This window comes from Orcinus orca, chromosome 16, assembly GCF_937001465.1.
Source record: "Orcinus orca chromosome 16, mOrcOrc1.1, whole genome shotgun sequence".
Taxonomy (NCBI): Eukaryota; Metazoa; Chordata; class Mammalia; order Artiodactyla; family Delphinidae; genus Orcinus; species Orcinus orca.
The window spans coordinates 67,730,120-67,749,320 of NC_064574.1; positions in this window are offsets into that span (position 1 = coordinate 67,730,120).

A 19,201-nucleotide genomic window follows, 5' to 3' on the forward strand; every position below is an offset into this window, starting at 1 on the left:
AAAGGGTAGGATTTCCTTCTTTTTAAAGACTGAATAATATTCCATTTATGCGTATACCACACTTTCTTTATCTACTCATCTGTTGATGGGCATTTGGGTTGATTATTGTGAATAAGGCTGCAAAGAACATGGGAGTGCAGATATCTCGTCAAGATAGTGATTTCATTTCCTTTGGACATACACCCAGAAGTGGGACTGCTGGATCATATGGTAGTTCTATTTTTAATTTTTTGAGCAACCTCGACGGCTTCTTCCTGCAAGCATGGGTGACACTGCCCAAGGGCTTTGCCTGCCGTAGGCATGTGCTCAGCCTTTGTGAGGGGCAGGTGGAAGTGCCAGGGAGTCAATGTCCGTGGAAGCAGCTCTCAACCAATGACAGATGGAAACTGGAGGATAAATACTCGCTTCCTCACCCCTCAGGTGGGACAACAGGGGCAAGTTCTCTTCATTCTCAGAAATCTCCAGCAGGTCTGAGCCCCAGCTGCCTACGGTTTTAACCTGCTTGGTATGGTACCCTGTTTGGCTCCTTCTATCCTGTCTCCCTTTTCCCCTGTCAGTGCTTCCTGCATCACCTCACATGTAAACAGCTAGCTGTCAAAGCGTTGTCTCAGGACGCTCTGGAGAAACTCAACCTGAGACGTGCTAGACCTTCCAGAACACAAGCTCACGGTCCTCTGTGGTTGCAGGTCCTCAGTGGGACACTCAGAGGGAGCACCGTGTTAGGTGACTGTGCAGCTCCTGGTGTTTTCCAAGTCCAGGGAGTTTGAGGCCATGTAAAGACTGTGCACCTTTGGGGCTCTAGGAACATGAAGTTGTCTGGGGTGGCACATTAGCCCCACTCCGACTTTTGCATTTTGATCATATGACTCTGACAGGTGAGGCTCGCAGTTGAGGGGAGGGGGCAAGGAGGATATTGGATTGCTTATGAAATTTTGAGTTTTTGTCAGGATTTTTACATGAGCAAAGACTTTTTGATTGAGAGATGTTTGTTTAGTTTTTGGCTCCAAGTAAAGGTGGGAGGAAGGTGTAAATCTCACTGAGTAGCTATGTTTTCCAGGCACTGCGGAGGAAGATTTGTGTACAGAGAGAAATAGGGGAGAGGGAGAGGGAGAGAGGGAATGAATCTTTATCCGTGGTCTTTTCCCCATTACAGTGTTTCTCAAATTTTCCTGACAGTAAATATCATCTGATTAAAAAGTTCAGACGCTTTGGCCCCATTTGAGAGCTCCTGAGTCTCCAGGGAAATCTATATTTTTAATATGTGATTCTGACGTTAGAGGTCCAAAGACTAAACTTTTAGAAACGCTGACCTAAAGCTTCTGGCCAGGACTTCCCTGTTGGCGCAGTGGATAAAACTCCGCGCTCCCATTGCAGGGGGCCTGGGTTCGAGCCCTGGTCAGGGAACTAGATCCCACATGCATGCCGCAACTAAGAGTTCACATGCCACAACTAAGGAGCTGGCGAGCCACAACTAAGACCAGGTGCAACTAACTAACTAAATAAATAAATATTAAAAAAAAAAAGCTTCCGGCCAGGCTCCCAGTGACAGCTACCAGTGAGATGTTCTCCCACAACCACAAGGCACCGGCATAACACTGGCCCATAGGCTCTGGGTCCACACCTGCTCTGTGCCAGTGAGTAGCGCTTCTGACCGAATAAGGGTCCCTGGAGGGCCTGGGGGATCCCCCAGCCTCTACTTGCTGTTCTGGTGGGTGAGGGAGCGCACTGCCCCCACTTTTTCTCAGCATGAAATCCTCAGGATCCCACCGAGCTTAGGAGGTTGGAGACCTTTGTCAGGCAGGAGGGCGAGGCATCCGTCTGGCTGCTGTGGTATAAACTGTCTGAACCTCACCCTCTTGATATCAACCCCGACAGAGTTGCCTATGGATTTGTTCTGGGGGTGGGGGGCTCTGATGACACCGGTGGGGAGCCCTGTGCTGTCGTTAGCAGTTGCCAGATGCAGCGATTTGTCTACCGCCCTCGTCGTTGTTGCCGTACGGTCTCTACGAGCTGTGCCATTATTTACTTATTATTTGTCTGAATCGACTTGTTTAAAAATTTATGTATTTGAGCTCACAAAGGAACTGAATCTCACTCCTGTAAATTAGAAACTGCCGTAAACAAAATACATACAAAGAAACAAACAAACAAACAAATGTCAAGAAGAGAGATTAGCAAGTGTTGTCAAAGACAAACCTGCCTGAAACACAGCTCCTCTGTGGTGATCTGAAGGATAGAGAATCACCTTTTCGTTGTGTGATTTGGGGTTATTTAGAACTGTGGGGTTACCTCTGAAAATCATCTTGGGTACACGAGCGCTGTGTTTCCTACACTTTGGGATCCGCTGGCTGGGGGAACTGGAAGGCAGTAGTCCTGGATCCAGGGACCATCTTGGAGGCGGCCATCGGTGGGCTGGGCATCCCGCTTCTCGGGCCGGCTGCTGGTCGCCTTGGGCTTGGTAAAGGTTGGGCACTGAAATGGAGTCCACTCACCAGGGCAGGTCCAGGGACAAGCAGCAAGGCGTTACAACAGACGATTTATTACAGAGCTGGAAATGTTAAGAGCAACAGCCCTTTGCTGACATTTGTGTGCAGACCTGGTAAGACTGTGAGCTTGGAAACGGGGCCTGTGAACTTGCCTACCTGCTGGGCTCAGATGGCAAGAGTCGTCAAGGAAGGGGCTGAAGGCCTGGTGTTTGGGATCCTCACTTGAGAGGCGATTCCCAGAGAGGTGTGGGGCAGGCACTGGCACTGCCCCCACTTGTTCCACCAGGGCTGCTGCGAAGGTCTTTTGCTGACCTGGGGTTTTCTGGAAGAACCCATCTACATATCCTGAAAATAAGATGGGAATTCCAGAAGCCCCTTTCCTGGCCAAGGTGACTGAACCTGAGAGAGCGTGTGTAGGAGCCCTGGGGAGTAGCACTTAAGTAGTAATGTTGTATAAACGTAATTATGGCTAATCAGGAAAATAATGAAGAATGCTGAACTTGACTCTCAAATACAATAGAAGGAGACTATGAGTTGTCCTCTGCCCCGCCCAGCCAACACCAATAAAACTCTTCTTGATGTTTATGAGGCATTATATAGACTTGATTCTTGGTTATAGAGCTACCCTGAGAATCAGTGTGGTTCAATAAAATTAAGTTGAGTTTTGGAGTTCTATTAAGCCTGAGATTGAACCTGGACCCTTTTAATTACTCACTGAATGCCCTTGGGTAAGGAACTTTACCCTTCAATGCGTCAGCCTCCAACATCCATGAAAGAGACAGATAACAGCAGTACCTCGTGGAGTTATTATGTCTTGTCCTTCCCCTATGTCACCCTGCCCCCCAACCTGCTTTACTTCAGCTGAGGCCCCTTGGCCCTACCTGTAAACCAGGACTCTGGTCTGTATCAGTCAGGAATCTTTCTGTTGTAACCAGCTTATGAAAGAATAAGAGTTTGTTGGTTCATATAACTGAACGGAAAGTCCAAAGGTAGACCTGGCAAAGGACAGTTCCAAAGGCTCATTGATGTCATCAGAAATCCGTCTTTTCACTCTGCACTCTGCTTTTCTCTGTGTTGGTTTCATTCCCCAGCAGCAATCCCAATGAAAATGGAGCCTCTCTTTCTCAATAGCTTTGCCAAAAGACACAGAAGTGAACCTCAGCTTAAAGAAGTAAACCTCGCTATAGCTGGGTGGATGTACCACTCTGATTGGCCAGACTGGTGACATGCTCACCCCAGGAGCTGGAGATTGCAATCTCACTTGTACCAAATGCTGCGTAAAATGTGTGTGTGTGTGTGTGTGTGTGTGGTATCGATTCCTTAAAAGAAAATCAGAATGCTGTTGCCAGAAGAAAAAGGCTGCATGCTGGTTCTGGGAAGGCAAAATCAACAGAGAACTGTACACTAGTTAAGTGTTTTGTTTTGGGCTACAAAAAAACAGAATTACCAACTAACAGTGGCTTACACGATTGAGACAATTGTCTCACATTATAAGATGTTTTTGGTGGTAGGCAGTCCTAGAGATGTTGAGTGGCTCAACAATTTTATTAAAGATCCAAGATCTTGTTAACCCTCCATTCCTCAGCATATTGGCTTTTAATTCTCAGGTTTGTTGACTCATGGTTACAAGATGGCTGCTGTGGCTCTAGCCAACACACCCTCACAGGAATAGTGTCTAGAACAGGTGGGTGGCCAGGGCAGCTAAAGATAATGCCTTTTGTGTCTGTCTATCTTGATTGCTGAGGAAAATATTTCCCAAAACTATATCCCACTCATAGAGTGCCCTTTACTTGTCATTGGTCAGAACAAGAACACCTCTAGCTGTAAGGGAGGCTGGGAAAATGAATATCTGACATCTTCAGACTTCATCATGGGAAATGGTCTTTCCCAATAATGATGAAAGGGGAGAGAAATAACAGCTGTGTAGTATATTATTCTAAGTGTGACTGTCCTCTGCTCCACATGCCTTTGTGCTGCAGGACCCAGGCTGAAGGAGCAGGCCCTGTCAGGGACATGCCACATGGCAGAGGGACAGCAAAAGAGCTGCAGGAAACGTGGCTACGTTTCTGTGCAGACCTGACATATGTCTTGTCTACTTGGATACCATTGGCCAAAGCAAGTCACAGTCTAACTTGAAGTCAACAGAGCAGGAAAGTCTACTCCTCCCATAGGGAGTCATGATGTTCTATCATATGATGTTCTATTGCTGTGTAGCAAATCACCTGAAAACTTAGCTTAAAACAACCACCATTTTATTATACCTGATGATTTTGTGGTTCAGGGATTCAGGCAGGGCTCAGCTGGGCAACGCTTCTGCAGCACGTGGTGTTGACTGAATCCACTCTGGTATTCAGCTGGCACACGGGCTGGTCTGGAGGGTCCAACTGGCTTTACTCACAGGTGTGGCACCTTGGTAGGGATGCTTTGAAGTCTGGGCTCTCTGGCATGGCAATGTGAAGGTTGTGGACTTCCTCCATGGCAGCTCAGGGCTTGAGAGACAGTGTCCTAAGAGACAGGAAGTGGAAAAGCCCAGGCCGGGGAAACTGGCCCAACATCACTTCTGCCATAATGTGTCAGGACAAACCAGTCACAGAGCCCACAAGAGGAGGGGAGACAGATTCTCTCTCTGGAGGGGAGGAGTATTAAAGAATTTATGGCCGTCTTTTACTTGCCACACGTGGATAGAGGAAGAGATGCATAATCTTACAGGGAAGAGAAGTAGACATTTAAAAAAAAATAAATTTTAAGATGGGTCTTACCTTACCAGTTAGCATTTATCATGAAATAAAAATTATCAAAACATTGTTATGTTACAGTTAATATTTATCATGAAACCAAAATAATTAAAACAAAGTTGTTAAATACTTAACACACGTGATGCTTAATATATTTGTGTATGCTTAACTATATGTTAGTTAATATTTATTATGAAACCAAAATAATTCAAACAGTTGGGCTATTGCTACAGAAAGATCAAGGTACAAAAAAAGAAAGGACAGCTATACGCCCACACACACACATACACACACACACACATAGTTTATACAGTATGATAAAACATTATATATTTATATATTAGACCCCCCCCAAATCAGATCACAAAATAAAATATCATGGTCTAAAAAAGGATATAATTGAATATTAATGTAATCTTGAGTGGCCAAGGCTTTTCTAAGAATAATCACCAAGGAAACTATTAATAGTATTAAATATATAAAAAATTCTGTGTATCCAAAAAAACATGAAAAAAGTTAAAGACAAGGGACAAACAGAAGGATCATTTGCGTTATACATATCAGACAAGGGGTCAGAATCTTTTACATATAAATAGCTCTTGCAAATCCTTTAAAAAGGATGAATATCATATAGGCAAAGATATGAACAAGAAATTTTTTTAAAGAAATACAAATGTCCAAAGTCATATAAAAATGTTCAGCGTCAATGTTGATTAAATTCTAATTAAAACCCCGATTCTTCTGAAGATCACTCTGGTTTTATAAATCAAAAGCCTCAAAACTGGGCCTATGCTTTGACCCAGAACTCTCGTTCCTGGGAACTAATCCTAAGTAAATACGTATGGATGCGCAAAAAGATCCACCTGCTAGATTATTTACCTAAGTATTGTTTATAACAACGTGAAAAACCGGAGTCAATTAACTGTGTGATTGTGGGCGGGACAGCCTCTGGGGTGTCCCTTCAAGAATGAACTTGTCCTTCACTGCAAGGAGTGCGGGAGCTGGCAGATTCCACCTTTGACCTGTTCAGGATCCGCTGTACTCTCAGGCAGAGGCCACGTTCTTCTGAGACAGCCCTGGCTGAGGACTGAGCAAGGTGCAAGAGCCTGGCGAGTTTTGCTCATCCACGGGACTCCTCTAGCCGGAAACTGCTCCAGAGCTCCCTGCTGACCTGGCTGAACCTGTGCCAAGTCTGCATTGCGATCTGAGGCTCTCTCTGGCCTATCCTGCTTCTTCATTGTTTTATCTTCCCAGGAGTTACTCCCAACTGCACTCCTAAGTCCGTATCAGTGTCTGCTTCCCAGAGAACCCGATGAACAGAGACAGGATTCAGTTAGAGTTTGGTCAGAGAAGCAGAACCACGAAGGGTGAAAGGGACTAAGGAACTTAGTATAGAGATTAGACCCTGCACATCTGCGGGAACAGGTCATCAGTGGTCCAGTAGTCAGTATGTAAGGGCGTGGCTTTTCTGAATTCTGGTGTTGGGCCTGATGTCAACAGTTGGGAAGGAAAAATATACATGAAGTCGGCGAATGCAAAGATGAACAGGAGCCGGTGAGGACAGAGTGGAACCTGTTACCACCTGCAGCCTTGATGATGTGGGTAATGGGCAGGCACCCATCACATGCATCTCCCAGGATTTGGAGAAGCCAAAGGAGACCCAGAGTTGCTGGAGGAGCCGCAGGCCTGGCTGCTGCCCCACATGGACAAGGTGAAACAGCAGATCAGCCGCAACGTGTGTAAGGGGCAACAGTGCCATACTCTGACCTTCAGAGCGTAAAGACATCTCCTTCACTTCTGCCTGCCCAATCCTGCATACATTTTTCTCATGGCCAACTGTGACCCAGACTATAGGGAAGGCAACTCTTGGAAATGTAGTTCCAGCTTAGCTAAACTGAAGAAGAATGAAGCCACTATAATGGGACTGGTTAAAAATAATACATATTCATAAAATGAGGTGGTATTTATCTATTTAAAATGGTGCTATAGGGAATTCCCCGGGGGTCCAGTGGTTAGGACTCCACGCTTGCACTGCAGGGGGCACAGGTTCAATCCCTGGTCAGGGAACTAAGATCTTACAAGCCGCACAGCACAGCCAATAAATAAATAAATAAATTTAAAAAATGATGCTATAGATGAATATTTACTGTCATTAAAAGACAACAATATATACATTATAACCCCATTTGTAAAAATGTGTATAAACATATAAAGACAAGTGTTCAAAGGAATTGAATGGTGAGTTCACATATCCTATGGTCATAATATAGAGTTTACAGTTTCTTTTTCAGTGATTACCAAAGTTTTCTAACGGTTACATCACTCTAAACTATGCCATTTGAATTGTTATATTTTTACTAAATTGTAGCTATAAAGGCATAATTATAATAATGGCTACTTAATGAGCTAAACCTTTCACAAGCATTACCTCATTTATTATTTATTTATTTTGGGGATTTATTTATTTATTCATTTATTTAGGCTGCATTGGGTCTTCGTTGCTGCGCACGGGCTTTCTCTAATTGCGGGAAGCAGGGGCTACTCTTCGTTGCGGTGTGCAGGCTTCTCACTGCAGTGACTTCTCTTGTGGAGCACGGGCTCTAGGAACGCGGGCTTCAGTAGTTGTGGTACGCAGGCTCAGTAGTGGCTCATGGGCTCTAGAGCGCAGGCTCAGTAGTTGTGGCACTCGGGCTTAGTTGCTCCGTGGCACGTGGGATCTTCCCAGACCAGGGCTCGAACCCGTGTCCCCTCCATTGGCAGGTAGATTTCCAACCACTGCGCCACCAGGGAAGTCCCAAGCATTACCTCATTTAATTCTTCCAATAAACCTGGAGTTAGGTATTTTTTAATTAAGCCCACATTTAATTATGTATGAATGAAGTAATATTCTCAAGGTCATGGAGCTACTAAGTGGTGAAGTCCATGGTGCTTACTCTTAATTATTAAGCTATTCTGTCTGTTGGGAAATTGCTGGTTTCCAATCACATAAGTGTTTCTTTTAATTAAACACTCTTCCTGATTTTCCTTCAATTTTATATATGAATTCTCATAATTATACTTCAGTGAATACTAAGTTGATATTCAAGAGGTCTGCTTGTCGCTTCCCAGCACAACTGTAATTCACAAAATTATTTAATTTAATACTCGGATCATCCATTTCTCATTGAAACCCCTACCAATCTCTTTCCTAACTCCAAGCAAAATTTTCAGACTCAGTTTTGAGGGAATGATTCCTTAATTAATTACTAATATTCATTAACATTCTGGCTTGCCAGGCACTGAGCTGAAAGCAGGTGTTATAGGGATTAGCAAAACAGTTCCACTGTCATGGAGCTCATATTCTAGAGAGGGAGGCAGACAATACAACCAAACATGTATTAAAGAGTTAAGTTCAGACAGGGGTCAGTGCTGTAAAGAAAGTAAACCGGAGTGATTCTATAGGCAGCAATTGAGGGTGGGGTGCGGCTAGTTCAGATAAGGTGGTAAGTGAAGGCCTCTCTAAGGAGGTGATGCTCGAGGAGGGGCCTCAAGGCTGAGAGCAAGTCTCCCATGGAAAGATTAGGAGGAAGAGCACTCCAGCCAGAGGGTAAAGCAAGTGCAAAGGTCCTGAGGCAGGAACAGAAAGCGTTTAGAAGTGAAGACAGAGAGTTAAGAGATGCATTGGAAAGAGGGGCAGGGACCATAGTATATAGGTCAGTATAACGAGCTTGAATTTATTCCAAGAGAAATGGGAAGCCATTTGGAGAGTTTTAAGTGGATTGTAACATGATCTGTTTTAAATTTTAAAGAAGTCACTTTGGGTGCTGTGTGGAAAATAAATAAGGGGGCAGAATGGAAGCAGGGTTTGGCAGTTCCTCCATGACTTGAACATGGAATTGCCATATGGCCCTGTAATTCCGCTTCTAGGTGTATACGCAAAAGAACTGAAAACATGTTCAAACAACAACTTGTACTCAGGGACTTCCCTGGTGGCGCAGTGGTTAAGAATCTGCCTGCCAATGCAGGAGACACCGGTTCGATCCCTGGTCTGGGAAGATCCCACATGCCGCAGAGCACCTAAGCCCGTGTGCCACAACTACTGAGCCTGTGCTCTTGAGCCCATGAGCCACAACTACTGAGCCCGCATGCCACAACTACTGAAGCCCGTGCACCTAGAGCCCGTGCTCCGCAACAAAAGCCACTGCAGTGAGAAGCTCGTGCACTGCAACGAAGAGTAGCCCCTGCTGGTTGCAACTAGAGAAAGTCCGTGTGCATCAATGAAGACCCAATGCAGCCCCAAATAAATAAATTAATTAAAACAAAACAAAACAAAACAACAACTTGTACTCAAATGTTCCTAGCAGCATTATTCACAATAGCCAAAAAGTAGAAGCAACCCAAATGTCTACCAAAAGATGAATATACAACATGTGATATTTCCACATATCAGCCATAAAAGGAAGTGAAGTACTGACACATGCTACCACATGGATGAATCTTGACAACATTATGCTAAGTGAAAGAAGCCATACAGAAAAGGCCACATATTGTGTAATTCCATTTGTATGAAAAGTCCAGAGTAGCTAAATCCATAGAGACAGAAAGCAGATTTGTGTCTGGGGACAGGAAGAAGGGATTCTGACTGCATGACGGGTATGAGGTTTCCACTGGGGTGATGAAAAAAGTGCTGAAAATAGATGGTGGCGAAGTTTGTACAACATTGTGAAAGCATCTAATGCCACTGAATTGTAAACCGTAAAATGGTACATTTTATGTTATTACTATTTAATCATCATAATAAAAGAATTACCCAAGGATTTATTTAAAATGCAGCTTCTTGGGGGATTTTCTTTCTTTTTTTAAAAATTAACTTTTATTGGAGTAGAGTTGCTGGGGGCTTTGCTTTAGAAATCATGATTCTGCAGGTCTGGGGAATCCTAGGGACCTGCCACTGAAAAAAAAAAAAAAAAAGAGTGGAAGCAGGAAGACCAGACAGGAAGAGGGGGACTTGGACTAGGATGGTGACAGTGGCGGTTAGATATAGAAAGGTAGGGGACATATCCTGGAGGGCGTGTCCACAAAACATGCTCATGGCTGGAATGTAAGGTAAAAGAAGGATCAAAGATGGCTCGCAGGCTTTTGACGTGAGCATCTGGTTGGAGAATGGTGCCCTTTACGGAGCAGGGAGATTCTGCAGGAGCAATACATTTGGGAAGATTAAGGGTTTTGTGCCTGCTTAAGCAAAGTTATACCTTTTCTTGGAGAAGGTGCCAATGCAGAGGTTTTTTTTTTTTTTTTTTTTTTTGTGGGCCTCTCACTGTTGTGGCCTCTCCAGTTGCAGAGCACGCAGGCTCAGCGGCCATAGCTCATGGGCCCAGCCGCTCTGCGGCATGTGGGATCCTCCCGGACCGGGGCACGAACCCCTATCCCCTGCCTCGGCAGGTACACTCTCGACCACTGAGCCACCAGGGAAGCCCAGACTAAATTAACCTTCTGTTGTTACCTCCATCCCGCCTCTGTTCTCTGCTCTGGGTTCTTTCTTGGACGTGTTTGTCTTGCCTTGGGGGTGGGTGTGGGTGGGTGGAGAGCAGTTTCCTCCTCATTTCCAGTTGCCTCTGGGGGAAGGCTGCCGCAAAGTGAGCTGCCATCAGACATACGTCCCGAGCCCCCAGGGACTAATGAGAACGCAAATATCATCACCCTCTTCCTTTGTCTTCATTTCCTGCCCATCTTTACAAGATCATTGATAGCTGGGGGAGCCTGCTAAAAACACCTAACCAGGAATCGCTCCTGCTGTTGTATTTCCAGCAGGGGGCAGAGCACACCACCTGTACAGTTCCTGGACCAGGTCACCTCACACCACGTGCTCTTTGGCCACCTCTCACCTCAGTCCTGACCTGTCGAATCCCCAATCTGCCATCAACAACCCCCAGTTGGTTTTCTTTCCTCTTCTGTTGCCAGGTGTTACCGGTCCCTTCTTCCAACATCATTAGGCTAGTATTAGTTAACATGTAGCTATTTTCTTTTCTTCATTTAAAATTTCAAATGCATGAACGCTCCTTGTAAAAATTAAAATAATTGAGAAGCATAGAAAGTAAAAAGGTGAGAGTCCTTCCCTCACTGGACTCATCCTGGTCCCCAAAGTTAACCACGGTGAGTAGTTTTGTGTTCCTCCTTCCAGAACTATTTTTCAGAATGTAATTTAGACTCATGGAGTTTTAGGACAGATGTGCACAATTTATAGAAAATAGTGGATGAAGGTGAGGCAGGAGGTAGATGGGCTCCAGGTTAGACATTTACAGGCAGTCTCTTGTTTACACTTCCAGACAGAAATAACAACAGGAAAAGGGTAAATAGCTGGACTTTGCCTCCAGTGGACACTTTAAGATAACAATAATGGCAGGGGCAGAGAGGAGCTGAGCCCTGCCCAGATAAGAGATAAAGAGACCACGTATCCCATTCTTGAGGTCAAGGAGACCTTCCCGACTACACATGCGCAGAAAGACTCCTTGGGGGTCAAAAAGGGAGGGGGTGTCACCCCATAGTAGGTGATGTCAACTTACCCATAGGCCTCTTCCCTAGAATCCATCTTGGCTAAGAGATGCGAACACACATAGGGGAGGACCCTGAGTTAAACCAGACATGGACTCAGAGCCAGGCAAAGCAAGATGATTGGCCAGAGGAAACCCAGAAGAAATGCCCCATAAAAGTGATTCAAACTACCACGAGGGCACAACTCTCTCCTGAACCCGCCTGTGTGTGTCTATTCACACACACTCTTTTTCCTCAATAATAAATACTTTACTGGTTTCACTACTTTCCATCTCTTTGTGGAAATTCATTTCTACAAAGCCGACGGGGCCAGGGCCTTGTCACTGGCCACTGGCCCTCGTGGTCTAGTGGTTAGGATTCAGGGTTCTCACTGGCGTGGCCTGACTTCAATCTCTGGCCGGGAAACCAAAATCCAGCTTAAAGCCGCCGCAGGCCAAGGCCACCGCAGATCAAAGGGAATCGCAGCCCTGGGGTCTGGGCTGACTCCACCTGTCTTCTAGGACTTGCAGCATTTGAACCTGACTCCACGTTTCAATACTTGTCTCCTCCTGGGCTTCCTGGCCACCACACCTTGGCTGTTCTCATTTCCTCTGAGGTCTTCTCTCCTCTGCCCTCCCCTAATGTCTGGCGTCCTTCTGGGCTCTGTTCTCCTCTCTTTAGGTCGATGGGGCACAGAACATATGCTCTCTTCTTCAGACCTGCAAACACACACCCGCTGTTGAAGTATGTGCCGAGGGAAAGCTGAGCGGGGACCAGCTGTGGCTGGCAGTCCAACTTAGGATGTACAAGCAAGTTCTAGCCTTGTTCCAAGTGGGGTCCACATCCTCACGGAAGATTGCTACTATTATTGCTACCGCTGCTGTTACTGAACCAAACTTGGGTCCGCTCGCCCTCTGGCAATAAAGCCAATCTACTGACACCCCGTTGTGTGAAGGAAAGTGCAGTGTTTATTGCAGGCTGCCATACAAGGAGTCTGAGACTGCTAGTGCCCAGAAAGCTCAAACTCCCCGATGGGTTTCAGCAAGGCCAGGTGAGGGAGGGGCATCTCAGGGTATGTAACCAGCTCATACACAATTCTCTGATTGGTTGATGGTGAGGGAACAGGGCGGTGTCACAGGGTTCACATTATCAATCCTTAGGTGCCAGTAGGTCTGGGAGCTAGGTGCACATGGTCATCATGTAGTTAATTTCTTCCATTTAGTGGGGGTTTTAGCATCTGTAAAACAGCTCAGGAAGTGTTCATCAGATACTTTTATCTAGGTACTTCAGAGAGGAACTAAAGCAAAGGGTGTGGGGGAGGGGTCTGTCTCGGGAAGACCCTATAGGGTCCTGCTCGATTACCCTGCTGCAACTACTGCTGGCATTTTGGTTGGCTGAAGAGGAGTTCAGACCTTATGGTAGAAATAAACTCCTTCCACTCCCGTCACCACCATGACCAATATCCCTTTGCATCCATTGATGGTCATGGGAGCTATTAGTGTATAACCTACTGTATAACTGGCTTAGGAAGGAGGTATTAGGATCCTGGATCTGAGCCCATGAGGCAAGGCAGGAACAATGGGAGTGAGGAAAGGATGACATGGCATCTGTATCTGCTGGACTCTGTGGAATAAGTTTGAACCTCTGTCATTAGAATTGTAAAGAACATGTGCTATAGAATTGTTTTTCAAAATCTTTTTTTAGGGGGTGGGTGGGGTATATAACACACATATAGAAAGATTCATAAAATGTAAGTGGACAGCATGAGGAATTGCTACATAACAAACACCCATATAAGTAACCACCACCCAGATCAACAACTAGAACAACAGCCCCCAAGAGCCTGCACATACTTCTTCACTTTTGAAACCTTTTCCTCCCCACCCGCAAAAGGAAACAATGTTCCTGGGTTTTTGGTAACCAGCCCCTTGCTTTTCTTTGTTATTTTATCACCTTAGAATTCATCCCTGAATCATGCCACTTGATTTTACTTGTTTTTGAACTTTACATAGATGTATTGAAAATACTTTTTTGTGAGTGTTTTCTTTCACTTAACTTCATATTTGTGAAATGCGTGCAAGCTCTTGTATGGAACGTTTGTGCATTCTTAATGTTCCTTGGCATTCCATCCATTGTGTGAATTAACAACACTTTTTTTTTTTTTTTTTGCGGTACGCGGGCCTCTCACTGTTGTGGCCTCTCCTGTTGCAGAGCACAGGCTCCAGATGCACAGGCTCAGCGGCCATGGCTCACGGGCCCAGCCGCTCCTCGGCATGTGGGACCTTCCCGGACCGGGGCACGAACCCGTATGCCCTGCATCTGCATCGGCAGGCGGACTCTCAACCACTGCGCCACCAGGGAAGCCCCACTTTTTTTTTTTAAGCTCATTTTACTGTTGAGGGACAATCGGGTTGTTTCCAATGTTTGGCTTTTACAAAGATGCTGTCTGCAGAACTGTTTTTCCTGAGAGCCTTTGCTACTGTTGGGGAAACAAGCAGTTGCAATGATGCAGCGATGGGAAGGGGTCAGTTCTGTGCAGAATCTACCCTGTGTGGACTTCCGAGACCTCTTTGCTTTGTGAGCGTTGGGAGGTGGCACCTCAGTGCCAGCACAGACATTCTCACGAGGGACACTGTCAGCTAGTCGTTCCTTTATGTGGCTTCCTGCATCTCAGTCTGAAACAGAGAGAGAAAGAACTTGGCAACTTTTGTGTTTTCAGACTGGTGTGTGAGTGCAGGTGAGGTTGCTCCTTGGACACAGGAACGGGGTGCAGGCAGGAGGCTCGGAGGTATTGTAGTTTGGGTATAAGTGTAAATGTTCCATGTGTGAATCCGCTGTAGCCAAGATTTTCCCCAGACCTGTTGACTAGCGGGGAAGCGGCTCTTGTTGACCACCTGGGTGGGTGGGTGTGTTACTCATTGGGTCTGGGATAGGTGATGGCAGGATTTTGTGGGTGGCATTGGAGTAGAAGGGCCTGCCTCCTTCCCTCTGACTGACCCTGCAGCAGATGTAGCTCATCAAGATGGCACTGGAATGAAATACTCATATATGTGCAGATCAGCAATGACTGGTGGTGATCTTGCAGGGTCTAGAAGAGCCGCCCTGTGCCAGAGAACCAGGTCTGGTCCTGGTTCTGGTCCATTGGCTAAATAAAGCAGACTTTCTTTCCTTGCCCCCTCTGTTTCAGTGAAGATCACCTCCAAGAAGCTCTCAGTATCCTGGCTTCAGAGATGATGTGATGAATACTGATTGAATACTTATTATGTGTCAGGCACTGGTTGACGCACTTTTTATGTATATGTATTCAAGGTTCAAACATCACTCTGGGTGAGAAAATGTGTATGTCAGCTTCTGCCGTGTAACAAAACTTCCCCAAAGGTAGTGTCTTAAAATAAGAAACACTTATTATTTCTCACAGTTCTACAGGTTTGCTGGGAGTTTATTTTGACTTGGGCTGGCTTGGCTGTAGCTGGATAGTCTAGGATGGCCTCACTCACATATCTGGCAGTTGGCCTGCCATTAGCTGGGGTGACAGCCACATGCCTCTCATCAGCCAGCCCATGCTTGTTCACATGGTGGTGAAAATGTTCTCAACAGCAAGAGAGAGTAAGCCCTAGTATGCAAGCACAACTCCAGCTTCTTCTTGCATCACATTTGCTGGTGTCGCATTTGTCAAAGCAAGGCACACAGCTAAAATTAGATTATGGAAGTGACCTACTCAAGGTATGGTAAACAATCCACTACAGACTCTTATTACCCCCATTTTACTGAGGAGGAAACTGATGCTCAGAGAAGTTAAGTAACTAGCTCCAGGTCACACAGCCGCTATTGGACAGAGCTCAGCCTCAAATCCAGGTCTATCTGGTGGCTAAGTCTGTGCCTTAAGCCCTATTTATATTGCCTCCTTCCTCAGACCTGAGCCCTTGTGTCCCAGTGTACCAGTTCTGGAGAGGAGAGATGAACTCACTTAACCAGCCTCCCCCAAGGGGCCACTCAATTGTAGAGCCTGGCAGTTGCCTATATCGCCAGCCAGGCTTAGCAGCCTCTGCAGCTCTGAAGAAAAAATATCCTCATGAATCTGACCAATAGTTCAGCTATTGCACTGGATTCTGTGCACTTGGATTAGTCTTGGGAGGTCACATTCCGTAGAATGTAGGAAATGGATGGAAAGAATAAAAGATGGCAGCAGAAATGGGCCATTATGCTGCACATAAACGTATTAAATGCTCAATGGGCAACCATTAAACACCCACTGTGTCTGAGCTAGATCCTGATTGCTCAGGAGAAGTGCAGGCAGGGGAACAGTTATTCTCTGAAGCATTGATTTCAATAATGTGTGTTAAGGTAAAGAGTCTCCAAATGAAGTCACTTATGCTAAGCCCCGTATCACCAAACCAAGACTTAATTACAGGTTCAGCTCTCCCAGAAATGGAATCTTAAACCAGTCAATCAGAAATTGCCTGGTCAGAATGTAAAATAGTTGGCTGGTGGGAAGCAGCAGCATGGCACAGGGAGATCAGCTCGGTGCTTTGCCAGGACTTAGAAGGGTGGGATAGGGAGGATGGGAGGGAGGCTCAAGAGGGAGGGGATATGGGGACATGTATAGGCATATGACTGATTCGCTTTATTGTGCAACAGAAACTAACACAGTATTGTGAAGCAATTATACTCTGATAAAGATCTATTTAAAAAAAAAAGAAATTGACTGGTCAGCGTTAGTTAAGTAACATGCCTGATAGATCCCTGCCCTCCCCTGTAAGGAAATGATCTTGCAATAACCAATCCACTTTTTGCCTAGTACAACTTCCTTGTTCCTGCTCCCTTCTGTTCACAAAATTTCATGCCTTGTATAGCTCTTCCGAGCTCCTCTCTGTCTGCTAGATTGGATACTGCTTGATTCATGATTTATTGGGTTGAATTTTGTTTTTTAACAATGGATATCAAGAATAAGATAAAAGACTCTTAGACTTGGAAACTACAAGATAGTAAGACCTTGAGATTCAAGAGAGGTGGGAAAAGCAGGGCATCTTTTCATAATACTGCTAGTGCAGACAGCCTCTTATTAGGTTGTTAGAACCTGTACCAACTTCTAACGAGATCTGAGACCACCATCTCCTTTTAAATTTAAGGTCTACTCCAAAAAGACATTTTTTGATGACTCTGGGAAAATGGGGTGAGCATGCAAATTTGGGGTAAGGATTGAAGGAATAAAATCTCCAAACCCCAGTTTAGATTTGCAATCAAGCTGAAACTCTTCAGCCCCCCAGGGCTTACCTTTAAAAGAACAAAAAAGTTATTTGTAAGAAACAGCGACCTAGATTTGCATTTGAATGCGGTGCCGATCAATGCTTATTAGCAGGAATACAATGCACACCATTAGCAGGAAGGTAGCTTTGGCAACTGCTCATTAGTTTCCTAGATTCAAATAAGGAACTAACAGGTGATCCGGATGCTCCCGTGTCTGATGAGATCCAATGGCATCTATGATTTCCCACTTTTCTCCCCAGGGCAAGGCAACGTTCTGCAGGAATAATTGTATTCTCCTTTCCCTCCTCTTCTCACTCACACATGCCTCCAGGCTCCTCTGTACTCCCAGGGTTATAGAATGTCAAAACTTGGAAGGACTGTAGGCATTTCTTGGTCAGGACATTACTTAGGAGGAAATTGTAGTCCCAAGAGGGTAGTAACAAACTGGTCATCTGAGAAGTCAGGAAAGAATCTGTTTATTACACACACTCCCTTTCTTCATTGAAAGGAGACTTGCAAAGGAGAGAAGACCTCTCTGCCTGAAGGACTGGAGAACTGGGGCCGGGCGCAACTTTTTTGTTTGTTTGTTTGTTTTTTGTTTTTTTTTGTGGTACGCAGGCCTCTCACTGTCGTGGCCTCTCCTGTTGCGGAGCACAGGCTCCGGACGCGCAGGCTCAGCGGCCATGGCTCACGGGCCCAGCCGCTCCGCGGCACGTGGGATCTTCCCGGACCAGGGCACGAACCTGTGTCCCCTGCATCGGCAAGCGGACTCTGAACCACTGCGCCACCAGGGAAGCCCCAGGCACAACTTTCAGCTGGAAGAAATGTAAGCAACTTTTGGCAGCAAAGAGTTCTCTGCAGGAGGCCCCTTTGTCCTGTCACTAACCTGAAACCAGGCACCCCCATGCTCTACTCATCTCTGGCCCTAGCACACCTTTCACATCTTTTGACCACACACTACCTTGCCCAATCTGTTGGTTCTTTCCATATATCAAAGAAGTAGAAATGAAGAATAAGTAATTAAGTGATGACCAGGTCTCTTCCCTAGCTCCCCCTTCAGTAATCTTGGGAACAAACTGTGTGAACAAGATAGCATCTAAAAAAAATTGTTGCAGGAAGGGGGACCCCTTCCAGGGCCCAAGAGTGGGCTCTTGTCTAACACTCGGTAATGAACTGTCCGAGGAGACGCACGTGCTGACAAAGCAAGAGACTTGATTGGGAAGGGGCGCCCGGGGGGAGAGCAGCGGGTAAGGGAACCCAGGAGGACTGCTCTGCCATGTGACTTGCGGTCTCGGGTTTTATGGTGATGGGGTTAATTTCCGGGGTGGTCTCTGGCCAATCATTCTGACTCAGGGTCCTCCCTGGTGCCATGCGCATCGCTCAGCCAAGATGGATTCCAGGGAGAAGGATTCTGGGAGGTTGGCAGGACATAGACTGGCATCTCCTCTCTCCTTTTGACCTTACCCAAATTCTTACATTTCTGGTAGCTTGTTAGTTCCGCGTTCCTTACCAGGACCTCCTGTTGTAAGGTAACTCATGCAAGTGGTTACTATGGGGCCTCGCCAAGGTAGGCAGTTTCAGTCAGTGGTTCCCCTAACAAAATCACCAGAAGCTGACAAGCCTGCACACAGTGGGGGATGGCGATGACTCTGACCCCCTCTCTCCACGATTAACTGAGATTACCTCCCTTTTTCCTTTTAAAAGCTTTCAAGGCTGAGCAGAATCCATGGAGATGGTTTTTGGGGGACACTAAGTCCACCATCTCCCCAGACTACTGGCATTCTGATTAAAAGTAACTTTCCTTTCCACCAACTTTCCTCTCTGTCTCTGACTCTCTGGTTTTCGAGCCGTGAGCACCTGGACCTGATTGGGTAACAGAAACGTGCTGGGAGATTCACAGGGGCTCACTGTAAAGGGAAACTTCTTAGGCCTAACTCTGCTGTGGGCGTTAAGGGAGCCCCTGGGACAACAGCTGGCACATAGGAGCTAAACAGCACAGTGGTTGCAAGCCCAAGTGTTAGAGTTACATGGACTTACGTTCAAGTTCCAGCCTTTCCACCAGTCTCCTAGGGTGATTCTTGGGCATGTTAATGTTTGAGAACTGCTGATCTGGCCTGTCCTGTTCTGATAATTCATGCTGGACCCTAGGAGATTGTATTTGAGGAGGGAGGAGGATGAATCCCAAGGTGAAGCCCACTCCTGTGAGCAGAGCATAATGAAGAT